This window comes from Schistocerca nitens, chromosome 2 (genome assembly GCF_023898315.1).
Source record: "Schistocerca nitens isolate TAMUIC-IGC-003100 chromosome 2, iqSchNite1.1, whole genome shotgun sequence".
Taxonomy (NCBI): domain Eukaryota; kingdom Metazoa; phylum Arthropoda; class Insecta; order Orthoptera; family Acrididae; genus Schistocerca; species Schistocerca nitens.
Window position 1 is genome coordinate 1,096,544,315 of NC_064615.1, and position 8,690 is coordinate 1,096,553,004.

Below are 8,690 nucleotides of genomic sequence, written 5' to 3' on the forward strand. Positions count from 1 at the left end.
TTAAATAGTTCTAAGTTCTAGGGGACTGATGACCTCATAAGTTAAGTCCTATAGCGCTCAGAGCCATTTGAACCATGTTTTTTGAAAACTTATTCCAGTACCAAACCTAGTTACATTAAGACTGCTACAAAAAGATTCTGTTCATTTTTTTCAAGGGCTAATTGTTTGCGCGTAGTGAGCGAGCGAATATGAAAATATCGCGTGTGATTCATGAATGCCAGCTGTAGCAATGCGGGCTGCATAAAACGACAGTGATAAGGGGAGTTAAATGACCCTGTATGTTCGAGGGGCAGTTATACACTTTTAATCACCATCTCGAAAAAAATTAATCTACGATCATGTAATTTGGTGTTGGTGTTAGTCCTTCTCCACGTATTTATCCTTCAATGGGACACATTCTTCCCAATGATGCATGCCTTGGCAATGATCCCGGCCATACAAATCTGCAACTTAGTTGTTCAGCAACCTTCTACTTCGAAAATCACCTCGTCGTCAATCTGAAATCCTACCAAGTAATTGTTTCTTTACCCGAAAAAAGACGAAGAAATCACACATGTCATGTGAAAAGATCTATTCACGAAGAATGCAGCTACTGCCACTGTCACATCTTAGCAAAATATCTGGCAGAGGACTCGAGAAATTTCAGGCCCTATGTAATACCGCTTAGTGGGTCTAAGGCTTCCATACAGCCCCTTCTTGACCAGTCTGGTGTGGCAGTTGAAGACCGCAAAACAAAAGCTGAAGTTTTAAATTTCACATTCAAGAAATAGATCACACGGGAGAAATGTACAACCACACCGTCGTTTGACCATCGAACAGACTCCTGTATGCATGACATAGTAATAAACATGCCTCGCTTAGAGAAACAACTGAAAGAGTTGAAAACAAGTAAGTCACTAGGTCCGCATGGAATTCCAATTCGGTTTTTAAAAGAGTGCTCTGTGCCATTTTTCCCTTTATCGCGAATTTCTTGCCGAGTGTCCACGAATCAACATGGTTATAGAAAACATCGCTCGTGCGAAACTCAGAGTACCCTTTTCTCAGACGATATACTGAGAACTATGGGTGAACGGAAATAGACGCATTCAATATTTCTAGATTTCCGAAAAGCATTCGACACGGTACGCCCTGCAGACTGTTAACGAAGGTACGTGCGCACGGAATAGGCTCTCAGATATGTGACTGGCTCAAAGACTTCTTAATTAATAGACGGCGGGTGTTTATCGGAGACAGGGGTTACATCAGGAGTGCCCCAGGGAAGTATGACAGGACCACTATTACTGCCTTTATACACGAAATGACTTGGCAGACGTGGTGGACAGCAATCTGCGGTTGTTTTCTGATGATGCTGTGGTGTACGGTAAGGTGTCGAAGTTGAGTAACTGTAGAAGGATACAAGATGACTTAGACAAAATTTCAATTTGATGTGATGAAAGTAGAAAAATGTAAGTTAATGCGGATGAGTAGGATGGTGGTGGTGGTTAGTGTTTAACGTCCCGTCGACAACGAGGTCATTAGAGACGGAGCGCAAGCTCGGGTTAGGGAAGGATTGGGAAGGAAATCGGCCGTGCCCTTTTTTAAAGGAACCATCCCGACATTTGCCTGAAACGATTTAGGGAAATCACGGAAAACCTAAATCAGGATGGCCGGAGACGGGATTGAACCGTCGTCCTCCCGAATGCGGGATGAGTAGGAAAAACGAACCCGTAATGTTCGGACAGAGCATTAGCAGTATCCTGCTAGACATAGTCACATCATTTAAATACCTGGCCGTACCGTTGCAAAGCGATGTTAGATGGAAGGAGCATGTGAGGATTGTGGTAGGCAAGACGAATGGTCGACTTTGATTTATTGGGAGAATTAAAGGAAAATGTGGTACATCTGCAAAAGAGACCGCATAAATACACTAGTGAAACCTAATCTTGAGTACATTGAAGCATTTCAGATTTGTTACTAGTAGGTTCGAACAACATGCAAGAGTTTCGGACATGCTTCGGAAACTCAAATGGGAATGCCTGGAGGAAAAGCGACTTCCTTTTCAAGGAATGCTGTTGTGAAAATTTAGAGAACCGGCATCGGAAGCTGACTGCTTAACGATTCTGCTGCCTCCAAAACGAAGAGAAGATACGAGAGGTTGGGTTTCATACGGAGGCATATAGACAATCGTTTTTCTCTTACTCTGTGGGGAGAGGAACAGGAAAGGAAATGACTAGCTGTGATACTGCGTACCTTCTGCCTTACGGTGGATTGCGGAATATCAGTGTAGATGTGGAATACAGGGGGTTGGGCAAAATTTGATAGCCGAAAGGAGCAGCTTGTACGACTGTGTCCGGTGCGATATGAGCCTAGGTGTTGTCTTGGAGCAAAAGTACCCTGTTGGATGTCTTCCCTCGACTCTTATCCTCGACAGCCTCCTTTAAAGTTGTCAAGAGATTTTGGTCGTATGCTCCTACGACGGTCTGCCTCGGCGGTGTTAAATCCACGAGTTTCGATTGCTGCTCCTTTGTCTCGAGAACGTAGTGATACTCTCAGCACTTATCTCTAATGATTAGCCTGCTAAAGAAGTCACCTACATTGGCCTAACACAGATGCAACATTTAAACTGCTGTCTCGGATCGTCGGTTTTTTTTTGACATGATATTTGTTTTGTATTTCATTTAACTCTTTGCAACTCATTTAAAGGCTGTTTTTCTCATCATCAAATGGCTCTGAGCACTATGAGACTTAACATCTGAGGTCATCAGTCCCCTAGAACTTAGAACTACTTAAACCTAACTAACCTAACAACATCACACACATACATGCCCGAGGCAGGATTCGAACCTGCAACCGTAGCGGTCGCGCGGTTCCTGACTGAAGCGCCTAGAACCTCTCGGCCATCATGGCCGGCTGCTCATCATCGGGCGAGTATGCATACAGATGTTACTTAAAGATGAAATTTAGTCTGTAACAACCAAGAACTGTTTTTATTCGGTGTTCTGTTGGTTCAGTGGCTATTGGGGTATTGGTGGGAAACGGTGAGCAGTGGGTGGCCAGAAATCCGCGTCCAGTCACGTGTTCTACTAGCATGGAACGCGCTGTTATGATTGATAGCACAGACTGCTATTTAAAGAACACATAGACTCCTACACACTACAGAAATGTAACAAATCAGTAGTAGCAACACACATTAATGACACAGACCAATCTTTGAAAATCGAAGGCAATCTTGAAAGTTTGCTCAAAATCGACAAAAGTAAAAGAATGGATATCATGGAAGAAACCAAAATTTTTATTCGCAATACAAAAAATGGTGATAATATTCTTAATGAAACAACTGAAATTCTTCAGTAGCCTTCAAACAGAGCTAGTGCAATTGATTTAAGGTAGGTAGTGCGAAACAAACGGCTACCAGACTGTCAGTACCGTCAATATTGCAGGAAAGAAATGGTAGTCGATGCTCATCAACACACTGCAAGAGCTTCATACTGCATTTAAGATATCCTCTACAGATCTACAGTGGAACTTCAAGAACATGTTCGATGAAGCAGCGCAATAGTCTAATGGTGAACAACAGTTCCGCCAGTGATGAAGCATTGGCACGTCTAAATCTGTAAGTGAACACCCAACATATATAAAAGTATATCACACGATTACAACTGACGCAAAACTATCTGCATCTCGCACAGGCTGTGCTATCAATCACAACAGAGAGGCACACCTCCATGCTAGCAGAAGAAAAGACTGGATGTCGATTTCTGCCCACACACTGTCAATCCCCACTTACCGAGTACCCCAATAGCCATCCCAGTAGTAAAACGACGAAAAAAACAGTTCTACGTTATTTTAGATTAAGACATTTTACGTTTAAGTAACATCTGTATGCACAAACGCGTGATGATGAACAAAACATGTTTGAAACGTGTTACAAAGTGTTAAATTAAACATAAAATAAATGATTGTGGCTGGTAGTAGAAAAATACAAATAATTAATCTTTGGACTATTTCGTATACCTGGCGCAAATTATCCTGTCGGCATATCTGATCATTCCGTATTGGTGCTAAGGCTGACTTTTGTGTTCAAGTACATCCTTGCAATACAAGCTTGCAGTCTCCTGAAAACGCTCCCTTGATTTCATTTTACGCTAGCGACTTTGTGGTCCAAATCTACTGATCATGCCGGGTGCCTGTCGCGTGCTTGCTTCTAAATCAGATGCCAACCACGTCCACAGTGCCGAGTGCATAGCTCTAAAACCCTCACCATGCCGAACACTGTACCTGTGCAGAAACAAGGGACTGTAGTGCCGCCAGCAAACGTCCGAAGTTAACGTACTAAAATAAAAATGCTTCCCTCCCTTAATTCAGACCAATGTTTTCGGGAGGTTTACCTCGGTTGTAAGGCAAATGCCGGAATTGGAAACCTTTGCCAGATTTCCCCAATTTGGATGCCTTCTGCCCCACCAGCATAAAATAAGGTGAATAGAAACAATTTTCAATTTCAAAATAAAAGACTGACAACTTTAAATAGAAAGATAAAAATAAAAATTATAAGAGATTGTGGATTTTGTGCTAACTCTAACTTATGCTAACTCTAACTTACAAATAGTTTTCGGACTTAGTTTATGATTTTATAACATAAAACAAATAAAAAGTTGGTATTTCTATTCACCGTGTAGAGAGGAGATATTTTTTCTATTAATGGGCATTTGGTGAATAGGAACGTGTAAGAATCTGTTTTGGTTCTTGCAAAATAAGAAACAAAATTTATCTAGTAGAAAAACTTGTATTCAATACAGAACTAAGAAAATTGCTTCAACCAGGATTTTTTAAAACTTCTGTTTTCCAAACAAACAGTTATATCTGTACCTACGTTATTGTAACATTGTTAAGTCACTGTGGGTGCACTCAGCCTCGTGATGCCAATTGAGGAGCTACTCGACCGAATAATAGCGGCTTCGGTCAAGAATACCATCATAACGACCGGGAGAGCTGTGTGCTGACCCCACGCCCCTCCTATCCGCATCCTCCTCGGAGGATGACACGGCGGTCGGATGGTCCCGGTAGGCCACTCGTGGCCTAACGACGGGGTGCTTATTAAGTCACTGGCATCAATTTTAAAAATCCGGATAAACGATAGTGGAACTCGCGAATCGGTGATTCGGTACGAAATTAATTTTATATATACGTAGTTCATCCATCCCGGTAATCGAGAATCTCGAAGATTTTTGCCTCTTATTGATACCGGTACACGCAATATATACATGTACCGATTCCTGGGAAAAAGCGTTCTTAACAGAAGGGAAACAGTCAGATAACAAATGATTTTCGTATTATTTTATCACTAATTTCAATTTTCGTTTCTTTTTTTCCTTTAGTTGAAATGTGAAACCGTGCTTCTCGCCAAATTTCATGACTCTAGGTCAATGGGAAGTACCTTATAGGCTATTATCAGTGAGTCTGCGAGTACCAGAATGTGTGACACAAATGGTCGTATCTTTTCATTGCACTGAGTTAGAATATTTAATCTTTTACACCACCAGGGGACCGTAAACCTAATATGTGACTTCAATTTGAACTTGACACGTCTTCTTGTTCCTGAGAAAAAGGATTTTTAACCGTCGGACTGGCAGACCGACAAACGGACAACAAAGTGATCCTGTAAGGATTCCGCTTTTACTGACTGAGGTACGGAACCCCGCAAATGATCATGTCTTCGAATCCACAAGTCATACGTATCCCACAAGAAAGGCAGAGCTTTCTGACGTATCCTTCACTAAAAAGTTGTAAGTAGGCTGTTTAGGTTTTTATATTGGTAACACCACGTAGCGCTCTGTATGAAAATCACTCGTTGTGCTGCGTGCAGTCACAGACTGGTTGGCATTGTTGGAATATTCACTATTGCAGTGTTAGGCAGCTGGATGTGAACAGCGCGTAGCGTTGCGCAGTTGGAGGTGAGCCGCCAGCAGTGGTGGATGTGGGGAGAGAGATGGAAGAATTTTAAGAGCAGACGATCTGGACGTAAATTTGTAATACTGTATATTATATATATAATGACTTTTGAACACTATTAAGGTAAATACATTGTTTGTTCTCTATCAAAATCTTTCATTTGCTAACTATGCCTATCAGTAGTTAGTGCCTTCAGTAGTTTGAATCTTTTATTTAGCTGGCAGTAGTGGCGCTCGCTGTATTCCAGTAGTTCGAGTAACGAAGATTTGTGTGAGGTAAGTGATTTGTGGAAGGTATAGGTAAATGTTAGACAGGGCCATTCTTTTGTAGGGATTATTGAAAGTCAGATTGCGTTGCGCTAAAAATATTGTGTGTCAGTTTAAGCGCAGTCTTGTATAATTTTTCTAAGGGGATGTTTCAAAAGTTGTGAAAACTTGAATCAGGAAAGAACTTTTTGTATACTAGAGGCACAAGAATTTTAATTCAAAATAAACGCTTGTTAATGGGAGATGAAAGTTAGTGACATTTAATGGCCGATGCTTAATTTTTACAAATTTGTATAAAGCGTGATAATTTGTTCATCAATGTAGTTTGATACCCACATAATTTTGTATAGCTGTATAGCTGTACTGTTAAAACATGCTCGATGCCACTGTAAGATGGGCATGACTGCAGGACTGCGCACCTAATTTGTAGAAATAATGTACTCATGAAAGTGTAAGTAGGCTGTTTAGGTTTTTATATTGGTAACGCCACGCAGCGCTCTGTATGAAAATCACTGGCTGTGCTGCGTGGAGTCACAGACTGGTTGGCATTGTTGGAATATTCGCTATTGCAGTGTTGAGCAGTTGGATGTGAACAGCCCGTAGCGTTGCGCAGTTGGAGGTGAGCCGCCAGCAGTGGTGGATGTGGGGAAGTGAGATGCCGGATTTTTGAGAATGGATAATCTGGAGGTGTGTCCATCAGAAACAGTACATTCGTACGAATGGATGTCATGAACTGCTATATATATTATGACTATTAAGGTAAATACATTGTTTGTTCTCTATTAAAATCTTTCATTTGCTAACTATGCCTATCAGTAGTTAGTGCCTTTCGTAGTTTGAATCTTTTATTTAGCTGGCAGTATTGGCCCACGCTGTATTGCAGTAGTTCGAGTAACGAATGTTTTTGTGAGGTAAGTCAGGGCCATTCTTTTGTAGGGATTTTTGAAAGTCAGATTGCGTTGCGCTAAAAATATTGTGTGTCAGTTTAAGCACAGTCATGTATAATTGTTCTAAGGGGACAATTCATATGTCGACCCTTAGCCGAGGATACCTCACTGGAATCTATGAATATATTCTATATGAATGTTTCGAATGTTTGAACGATCGGTATCGCCGGCCGCGGTGGTCTAGCGGTTCTGGCGCTGCAGTCCGGAACCGCGGGACTGCTACGGTCGCAGGTTCGAATCCTGCCTCGGGCATGGGTGTGTGTGATGTCCTTAGGTTAGTTAGGTTTAAGTAGTTCTAAGTTCTAGGGGACTTATGACCTAAGATGTTGAGTCCCATAGTGCTCAGAGCCATTTGAACCATTTGAACGATCGGTATCACCCTAGTGGAACGACCCAAATCTCCCTGAAGAACTGACGTAAGTTTAAATATAAGAGTTAATATAAGAATTAGTGTAAGAATGAAATTTAAGAATATAAGCATTCAACAGATCGTAATTCTTGACAATACCATGCACACATGTGTTATTCGTGGGTTGGATAGAAAGTAGTGATAACGCTGCCGTAACATGAAGAATACGCATCAAACAACAAACGCGTTGTCTGTAGCTGACAGCAGAAGGGCAGTTAAAGTAGTGCAGTGAGTGGCGACGACTGTGAGTCAGCTGCTGTGTGTGCTGTCTGAAACTTCGGAAGGCCAGTTCAAGCGCCCTAACAGTACGTTCTGGAAACACGGACAACGTGCGTGGATCAACATTTACGTGGCATGTAGTTGCAGCGTATAATAATGTTTCCTTCTGGCACTGCATCCCTTCTATCATTCATGACAATGCTCGAAGCCACACGGCGAACCCCGTGCAAGAGCTTCTGCATATGTGTGGGTGGGAGTTACTGATAATATATCCACCGTAGTCACCCCCTATGTGTCCGTGCGATTACGACGCGTGGCATGCTCCGCAACACAACACAAGGCATCATCTGTACCATAGGGCAGACCTTGTGAGACATCGACGGAGATACACTATGTTATCAAAAGTATCCAGACACCTAGCTGAAAATGACTTTTAAGTTCATGGCACCCTCCATCGGTAATGCTGGAATTCAGCATGGTGTTGGTCCACCCTTAGGCTTAATGACAGCTTCCACTCTCACAGGCATACGTTCAATCAGGTGCTGCAAGGTTTCTTTGGGAATGGCAGCCCATTCTTCACGGAGTGCTGCACTGAGGAGACGTATCGATGTCGGTCGGTGAGGCCTGGCATCAAGTCGTCGTTCCAAAACATCCCAATGGTGTTCTGTAGTATTCAGGTCAGGTCTCTGTGCAGGCCAGTCCATTACAGGGATGTTATTGTCGTGTAACCACTCTACCACAGGCTATACATTATGAACAAGTGCTCGATTGTGTTGAAAGATGCAGGCGCCATCCCCGAATTGCTCTTCAACAGTAAGAAGCAAGAAGGAGCTTAAACGTCAATGTAGGCCTGTGCTGTGTTAGTGCCACGCAAAACAACAAGGGGTGCGAAAAACACGACCACACCATAACACCACCGCC